This window comes from Somniosus microcephalus, chromosome 4, assembly GCF_052327205.1.
Source record: "Somniosus microcephalus isolate GS21.2 chromosome 4, FLI_Smic_1.0, whole genome shotgun sequence".
NCBI lineage: Eukaryota > Metazoa > Chordata > Chondrichthyes > Squaliformes > Somniosidae > Somniosus > Somniosus microcephalus.
This window is the reverse complement of record NC_140990.1, coordinates 260,425,813-260,434,194: the sequence shown is the minus strand read 5'-3', so window position 1 is coordinate 260,434,194 and position 8,382 is coordinate 260,425,813.

Genomic DNA, 8,382 nt, shown 5'->3' with positions numbered 1-8,382 from the left:
CGGGCGCAGCGCGATCTGCGCCTCTCCCCAACTTCAGTAAAGATTTAGCGGCGGCGCAAAGCCTTTGCGCGCGCTCAGCTGCGCGCGCAGATCCTGATGTCATTTCATCGTGCAACGCCCTTTGTGCGCCCCGAACCGGAAATTCAGTGGCACCGCCCTTCTTTGCGCCTGGCGCCCCCAGCGACTGGTAGAGGGGAACGGTTCCCAGTCGCTGCGGGGCGCGGGGGGCGCTATTTAAAGGGGACTCCTCCTGCAGTATAAGTGGCAGCTATTTTGTGCCAATCCCTCTGTGTGAGAGATGGATATTTGGAGAGAGACAAAGGCAGAGAGCTTTCTGCTTTGACTCAGCGCTTGCACAGGTACTTGTGGCTTCAGGCCAGTGCTTTGCACTTGGATTTCACTTTCAGTGCCATAGCCTTGAGTCGCCACTTATAATGGGGGCTGCAATGGGTGGAAACGTTGGCTTTCTGCATTGCATTCAAAGGGATCAGAGACGCCGTGAGAGAGTGCCAGTCATGGCCAGACGGAGATTGGCCAACAGGCGTCGGCACAGGAGGCCTTACCCACCCAGGGTATACCGCCAGCAGTTCTCATATCTGAACATGTCTGAGGAGCAGTGTGTTCGGAGGATGCGATTCAGAAGGGAGGTGGTCACTGAGATCTGCCACCTGCTTCGCAGAGATCTGCAGCCACAGCTGAGGAGCAGGACGTCTCTGTCAGTGGCAGTGAAGGTGACGGTGGCTCTCAACTTCGATGCCACTGGCTCCTTCCAATCCGCTACTGGGGACATTGCCAACATCTCCCAGTTCGCGGTACATTGCTGCATCCGCCAGGTGAACAATGCCCTTTTCAGAAGGAGACGTCAGTACATCTCCTTCCCCATGACCCTGGACAAGCAGCAAGAGCGTGCAATCAGATTTGGAAGAATAGCGGGCTTCCCCATGGTTGAGGGCGTAGAACTGATGAACCAGCAATGGTCAGGCCTTGCTTCAGGGCTGCAGTGTGCAGGGCATGGCAGCCAAACAAGTCGACCCTTCCCCTTTAAGAGCTGACCGGCGCCAGCGTGTCTGCCTTCATTGAGCAACTCGCTGCACCTGCGCTGCGCCCGTCCTCGGTGTTAGCACCCCGGATCGCCGGCTTAGCGCCTAATGATAGTCGTGCATCGCCTGCTTTAGCGCAGCAGCAGCCTCTTGGGGCGATGCCACTGAATATCGGTGAAGGTGGCGCGAAGTTGCGCCGGGCGCAAACTTTAGCGGCCGCCCGGCTGTAGCGTCCCAAACGTGGCTATACTGAATTTCTAGGCCTTAGAGTCTTGTGTTATATTACAAATGTGGTTGTAGCTTGGCAGAACTAACTTGTGGTCTCATATAGCCTGTAAAAATTTTGAGGTGTACAACCAAATGTATGTAACCATAACTTACCGCTTTCCTCTGTCAGAATAGAGTTTAACAAATGCATAATTATTTAAATACTGCAAATTAATGGAATTCTATTCCTAAAGGTATTAAGTGATAGGGCAATATCACTGCATTCTGGAAAGCTTTTCACAAACAATAAGCAATTACTTAAGAATATAGCCACCAGCTAATTCTGTTTTAATTAGACTCTTCCAAATCCAAATTTTATCATTTTAATTTTGAAGTTTTAAATTGTTTTAAATGTAATTTTTAATTGAAATGATTTTAATTTTGGTGAGTCCCTAATGCACCCAGAGGTAAGTTAAACCTTGTGCCAAGTAACACTTTTGCTGGTATCATCTACTTGTTATTTTGTAACTAAGGTGGAGTTCACTTTCTATACTAATTGTAACTGCATAAATAAAATGAATTACCCATTTACTTAATTATTATCAAGAAAGTAGGATTAGTTGGAACTATGACAAAACAGTGGTTTTATAATGGAGCTGGGGGTAACTAGTTCAATGGTATTAAGCTAATTATGATGCCTGACATGAACAATTACAAATCATCTGCAGGTTATGAATTATAGTTTAATTAAAAACAAATGGGCCTGGTGATGGGGTGCATTCCGGCGTAACTGTTGAGATACACCAGCCAGGAACATCTGCCGTTGACCTGATGGACTTACTAGGGTCAGGATAGGGGTTCCCTGCATAGCTGGCAATGGCAGGTGCCTGCACCACAATGGGAGCATCTGGGGTGCCCGGCGTAGAAAATGTCTGGCAGGGGTGGAGGGGAGTGGTGCACGGGGTGACCAGCGACTAGTCTCCCAAATGTGGTTAAAAGTGCCAATGTTGCCCTCTCTGTAAGGGGACAGTTGTACCACCAAAGTTATGGTGGGTGTATGCCAGAAGGGCCACATATTTTTGGGACCATTGTGTTTAGAATTCTAATTCTAATCTTCTATTATTTTCTTCTTGACCTAGAAATGCTATCACACTCCGTCAAATGTAATTATGCTAATAGCAATTAATAGATCTCAAGGAAAACCAAAGTTACAAAAGCAAGCACTAAAGTGTCACTCACCATACAGCAGATATTTATCTCACTATTTGACTATGTCATTAAAGGATGACATTTTCTAAGGCCATTTTATTACACCTGTTCTCACTAGTGTACAGTGCAACAAAAAGTATCAAAAATAAATGTTGAGTTATCTCTGGCTCTCTCTGTACTATCAGAATATTAAAATATAATTAGAACACCAACGCCAGCACAGCTAACTGATCATGACTTGTAAATACCATTTATATAGCGCCTTTCACAAACTGAGGACATCCCAAAGCGCTTTACAGCCAATGAAGTACTTTTGAAGTGTAGTCACTATTGTAATGTAGGAAATGTGGCAGACAATTTGCGCACAGCAAGCTCCCACAAACAGCAATGTGATAATGACCAGATCATCTGTTTTTTTAGTGACGTGGATTGAGGGATAACTATTAGCCAGGACACCTTCTCGTTGACTGAAGGCAGATGTGATGAGCTTTATGATAAAGTGCTTTTATTTGAATGTTTGTGTATTATTTTTGTTATGCATTGTACACCACCCCTTCCTCACAACTGTTGTTTCTTGTAGCAGGTTTCCATCTTCAACAGGGAAGATAGGATGATCTGGACTTTTCCACAGCCAATTCTCTGACAGGACAACTATTGTGGGAAAGCAGAAGTTTTTCTGTAAGCTCTCACAACTCTCCCGTTAAGTCAATACTCTCTGGCAGTCCAATATTCCATCTAGTAGACTGTCTGAAAATTGCTTACTTGAGGATAGGCATTTAAGTGACAGGTGAAAATGTGATTCAGACTTTCAGATTTTCACAGGGAGTCCAGAGGCCTACCATTATGATTGGCCAGGCAACCCAACTCCTAAACAAATGTCTAGTGATTATCTCAGTTCTTTTCTAAGTACTCTGTTCCAACATAATACATTGGAGCAGGAGTTAATTAGACATGCCGATCAATTAAATGTAATCTAAGCCGATCTCAACTAAGCCTATGAAATCCAGAACTAGCCCAGTTTGTTAAAGTACCATTGCCTTGTTTATTTTAATGGCTACAGGAAAGCATGGCTCATTCGCAGTTTAAGTTTCTATCCATAATAAAAACAGAAAATGCTGGAAATACTCAGCAGGTCAGGCAGCATCTGTGGAGAGAGAAACAGAGTTAACATTTCAGGTCGATGACCTTTCATCAGAAATGGAAAAAATTAGAGATGTAACAGATTTTAAGCAAGTGCAGGGGCAGGGAAAGGGGGAGGGAAGGAAAGAACAAAAGGGAAGGTCTGTGATAGGGTGGAAGGTAGGAGAGATTAAATGAACAAAGGGATGATGTTGCAAGGCAAAAGGGGATGGTAATGGGACAAGTAAAGAAAGAAAAGATGAGCCTAGAGGAGGTGTAAATGGCAATAACAGAATCATAACCAACAGATGCTGTCCGAAAAAATGGGAGCGGGGGTTATGATCTGAAATTGTTGAGTCCAGAAGAATGTAAAGTGCCTAATCAAAAGATGAGGAGCTGTTCCTTGAGCTTCCGTTGAGTTTCATTAGAACAGTGCAGGAGGTCAATGTAGTGTATGTAACGTTCCACCTTTAAGAGAACTATTTTAAGGGTTGCACTACTTTATCTTGGCTACTGTATACTGTAATACCGGTGGTGACCACACCGGTATATAAGTGCTGTGTAAGGATTTATTGGGCAGATTCGCCCTGACCTTCGAATAGTAAAGTCCTGTTAAAGTTACTCTTGTAGTCTGTGTATTAATTCGCCATATAACACACAGACTTTACAGTGGCGACGAGTTCGAGCTTACCCTGCGGCAGCGATACATCCAAAGCAGTTAACGAGCGTCGAGAAGAGGCATCCGCCCTCGTCGTTCTGCTGAGAGAAGACTCGAGTCTGCAGAGCAAGGAAGAAGGAAGAATTCAGACACGAAGCCTTCCATCAGCAACAGGCAGTGATCGTCCCTTCTGTCACGGTGGTGAGTGAGCCGATCAGCCACGAGAAGCAAGTCGGCCACGTTGACTGTGAGTAGGGGGGAAATAGAAAGAAACGGAGGATAAGGGCGGTGAACTCGACCACGGTCGGGGGAGAGGAGCCGGACAGAAGTCGGGGCCAGAGACGCTGAGACTGGGGCAGCGTAGGGCACGGAAGCCGCGGTACAAGCGGGAATGCAGCCGGTGTGAGAGACCGGGCTACAAGCGGGAACGCAGCCGGTGTGAGAGACCGGGCTACAAGCGGGCTGGGAGACGCAACAGCGTCGGGAGACAGCTCGACTGCGACCGGCGAAAAAGGCCGGGCAGCTACTGAGGCCGCGAGGCGCTGCGACCGGGATCGTAAGGCGCGGGAAGAAATAAATAAATAAAACCACGGAGAACTCAGCCGCAGCCGGGGGAGGAAAGAACCGGACTGCGAGAGGGCTGGGGAGGCGCGATTGAAAGCTACTGAGGGAGAGACAGAGCCGAGCGAGCGGGAGAGCTTCAGAATAAACTGAAGCCGGCGCGCAGGCTGCGAAACCCGAAAGCCAGCGGTCGTCGCCCGAGGGCAAAGCTTACCCCCCGCCAGAGGAAGACAAGCGCGGGAAACCACCATCCTCGGAGGCGGGGAAGAAGATAAGCGCGGGAAACCGCCATTTTTGAAAAAAAAAGTTAAAAAGTAAAGAAAAATTTCATTGTTGTTCTCAGAAAGATTGTGAAGATGCCTAAGCGTGGTAACATCAACGATTTCGATTCCGATGTGGAAGATTGGGCCACGTATGTAGAATGCATCGAGATATATTGTAAGGTCAATAAGATAGCAAATTATGATAAAGCTCTAACCTTACTAAACTCAATGGGTGCGAAGACATACGGGCTATTGAAGCATCTTCTATCACCAGCTAAACCGGCGGATCAGTCTTTCGCTAATATTGTTGCTGTCCTGAAGGATCATTTGAACCCCACACCGCTGATGTTAGCGGAACGATCTAAATTTTACGTGAGAACGCAACTAAAAGAGGAAAGCAGCGCGGAGTACTTGCTTGAACTGCGTAGGCTAGCAAAATACTGTCAGTTTGGGGAAAATCTGACAGAGGCACTGAGAGACAAGTTCGTGTGTGGGATGTCGAAGGAAGAAACACAAAAGCGACTGCTCGAAGAGAACGATCTTACACTTGATAAGGCTGTCCTTATTGCAGCATCGTACGAAGCCGCAGCGAGAGGCACGGCGGAAATGCAGCTGAAGACAGCGGTACTCAGCATGGATCAAATGACTTCGGGTACAACGAAATGTTATCATTGTGGGAAGACAACACACGACCAGAACCAATGCTGGTTTAAAAACCAGGAATGTAGAAAATGTGGCAAGCTTGGTCACATAGCTAAAGTATGCCGGTCAGGAAAGAAGACCAGCAACAATAAGTCACCGCAGAAGAAGTACAGAAAGGTACATAAGGTGACTGTGAAGAGTTCAGATGAACAGAATTTGGATTCAGACTCCAACAGCAAGGAACTGGGTAGTCTGAGGATTCACAATATGAGTAAGGAAACTGACCGACAAACTATCTGGGTCACACTACAGATTGCAAAAGTCCAAGTGAAGATGGAAGTGGACACCGGATCGGCGTTGACGGTCATGAATAAGCAAGATTACAAAAAGTTATTCAAACATATTACCCTACGGGATACGGAGATAGTATTGCAGACATACACGGGGCATAAAGTATACCCCATCGGAAAGATAAAAGTCAAGGTGAGACACAAGGGCAAAGAACACCAAGGAATGGACATATATGTACTACCCGAGGGAGGTCCACCACTTCTGGGGCGGGAGTGGATCAGGAAAATAAAGATAGACTGGCACTCCCTAAACACAATGACGGTAGATTCCGGAAAGAAAGATGTCAAACCTGAACGATTGTCCAGAATATTGGACGAGGCTAAAGAGGTATTCCAGCAGGGACTGGGAATACTGAGAGGAATTAAGGCAAAAATCAAGATTGCAGAACATGCAAGCCCAAAATTTTTCAAAGCCAGATCGGTACCTTACACAATACGACCTGCTGTGGAGGCAGAACTGGAAGAGCTTGAACGTTCAGGGGTACTGTCTAAGGTGGACTGGAGTGAGTGGGCCATGCCCATTGTTCCCGTCATGAAGCCTTCGTCGAGTAACAAGCCAGGGGGACCGGGAAAGGTCCGCATCTGCGGAGACTTCAAGATCACAGTTAATCCGGTGCTTCACACGGTACAATACCCGCTTCCGTGGATTGAGGATATCTTTGCTTCATTGTCTGGCGGGAAACACTTCACCAAGATAGACCTGGCGCAAGCATACTTACAGATGGAAGTCGAGGAAGAATCGCGCCAGTATCTCACAATCAACACGCACAGAGGCTTGTATTGATATAATAGACTGGTTTTTGGAGTGGCTTCGGCTCCAGCAATTTGGCAGAGGGCCATGGAGCAGGTCTTACAGGGTATTCCAAGCACTCAGTGTTACTTGGACGATATCCTGATTACGGGAGAGGACGAGGAGGAACACCTCACAAATTTGAAACTGGTGCTCACCAGGTTGAAGGAATATGGCCTTCGAGCTAACCGCCAGAAATGTGAGTTCTTCCAGAAACGGATCTCGTACTGTGGTCATGTCATTGACCAAGAGGGCCTGCACAAGTCACCTGAAAAGATCGAAGCTGTCGTGAAGGCCCCCGCTCCGGAAAATGTATCACAGTTGAGGTCGTTTCTGGGGTTGATTAACTATTACCATAAGTTTCTGCCAAATCTACCCACGGTGCTGCACCCGCTGAATGCTCTGTTGCGGAAAGAAGTACCATGGAAGTGGAGCGAGGACTGTAAGAAGGCCTTTTGCAAAAGCAAGGCATTGATCACCTCTGAGGAAGTGTTGGCTCACTTCAATCCAACGCTACCTCTTCGTCTAGCTTGTGATGCTTCCCCTTATGGTATTGGAGCAGCACTCTCACACAAGTTGCCAAATGGCTCGGAAAGGCCAGTCGCATTTGCATCCCGATCATTGACCTCCGCTGAGCGCAATTATGCTCAGATAGATAGGGAGGCTCTCAGCCTTGTGTGGGGAGTAAATAAATTCAATCATTACCTGCAGGGCAAGAAGTTTACATTGCTGACAGACCACCAGCCGTTGGTATCCATATTCAACCCTAACAAGGCCGTTTCCACTATGACAGCGCAAAGGCTACAGAGGTGGTCCGTGTTACTAGGGGCACACCAATATGACATCGAATACAAAAGGTCCAAACAGCATGGAAATGCTGATGGGTTATCGCGCCTACCGTTGCCAGTGGTAGAAGAGGCGACTACAGTGGACCCAGTGGAGATGTTCCACTCAACCATAGTGGAATGTCTACCAGTAACAAATTCTATGACCGAAAAGGAAACAAGAAATGACCCGACTCTCTCACGAGTCTACGATTTAACGGTGGAGGGATGGCCAGCACATGGCGAACCAATGTTGCCAGCATTTTCGCAAAGAAGAGAACAGCTGTCAGTGTGCCGAGGAACCTTGATGTGTGGATCTAGAGTGGTGATTCCACCCAAACTCCAGCATAAAGTGCTAAAGGAGCTTCATGAGGGGCATCTGGGTGGAGTGAAAATGAAGAACCTAGCCAGAGCGTTTGTGTGGTGGCCAGGTATTGATGGAGACATCGAAGAAATAACCAAGAGCTGTCTAGGATGCCAGAAGGTCCAAAACGCCCCACCACAAGCTCCTCTGCATCCATGGGAGTGGCCCTCATCTCCATGGCAAAGGGTACATATCGACTTTGCTGGTCCATTTATGGACTCAATGTTTTTAATCGCGGTGGATGCACACTCCAAGTGGCCGGAGGTAATAAAGATGTCCTCCACCACCACGGAAAAAACCATCACAGTATTAAGGACCATATTTGCCAGGAATGGGCTGCCGGAACAGATCTGTT